A 1,193-nucleotide genomic window follows, 5' to 3' on the forward strand; every position below is an offset into this window, starting at 1 on the left:
TCCTTGTCCACCCTGCACGGCTGAAGGTTTGTCTACCCTAAGTCCCAGTCTTTCCCCATGGCAGAGCCACATTACAGGCTGTAGTTCCCAGGGGAAGCACCGCTGCCTGCCTGCAGGGGGTGCTGGTACTCAGGAACTCCTGAGGCCCCTGGCTGGGCCTCTAGGGAATTTTCTGTGCTCCATGGAGGAATCTGAGGGTCATAGAAGGCTGCCATTTCCACTGCTTTCACCCCATCTTGATGACTTCCTCACACAACTCAATGTCAGGTGCCTTGTACCAAGCTGCCTGTTTGACCTTGAATCAACCCACATGTATTTTTCCTAATGGACTGTGTGTGAGAGCATTGTTTCAATGTTTGACTGACCAGTGCAAGCTCAGGAGTCATCCTTTTATCCCCAGGCCCCCACTGTATGAGCTAACACTCTAGCAGCTGCCTCTCCACTCCTTTATCCAGTCCATCCCCCTTGCAGCACGGATTCACCTGGGTGGGCACAGAGGGTTTCTGTATCTGGACCATGGCCATTTAAGGCTCCTGGCGGAAGCAGAAATGATGTTATAGATGGGCCCTTCAGAAATCCTTTCTGTGCTAGTTGTGGTTGCCTGGCTCTGGCCGCCATTGGTCTCCTGGGTAGAGGAGGAACTGGCGCCTGGCATGACAGAGAAACTGAGAGGCAGATTTTGTGGCAGAACGCAAGTGGCCTCAGGTGAGCGCTGCGCCTCTTGGCACTGTGAGTGGTGGGGCTGCATCCCATATGGTCTCCTGAGCACCGCCAGGAGTAACTCCTGCATTCAGAGCCAGGAGTAACCCCTGTGCATTGCCCGGTGTGATCCAAAAAGCAAAGAAGCAAACAAAAAATAAAAATGAAATAACTGAAATGAATTGATAAAGGCGAGAGAGCCAAAAGTGACCAAATATTGCGCTATGGGATGGTTCAGGGCATGCACTGAAGTGCATAGGTTACATTTTGCTAAGAGTGCATACTATTGAGCCCCAAGCAAGTAAAGAATCATTCCCTGAAGCCCCCACTGGGCAGGAGGCTAGTATACCAAGAGGACATTTGCCTTGTATGTTGCTGACCAGGATTGAAGCCAGCATCCTATAGGGTCACCTGAATGCAAAGCCAGGAATTAGCCATTAACAATTAAAAAAAAAAAAAGGAAAAGATGATGGGCTGGAGCAGTAGCACAGCTG

Source organism: Sorex fumeus, unplaced genomic scaffold (assembly GCF_029834395.1).
Source record: "Sorex fumeus unplaced genomic scaffold, SorFum_2.1 ptg000134l, whole genome shotgun sequence".
NCBI classification, from domain to species: domain Eukaryota; kingdom Metazoa; phylum Chordata; class Mammalia; order Eulipotyphla; family Soricidae; genus Sorex; species Sorex fumeus.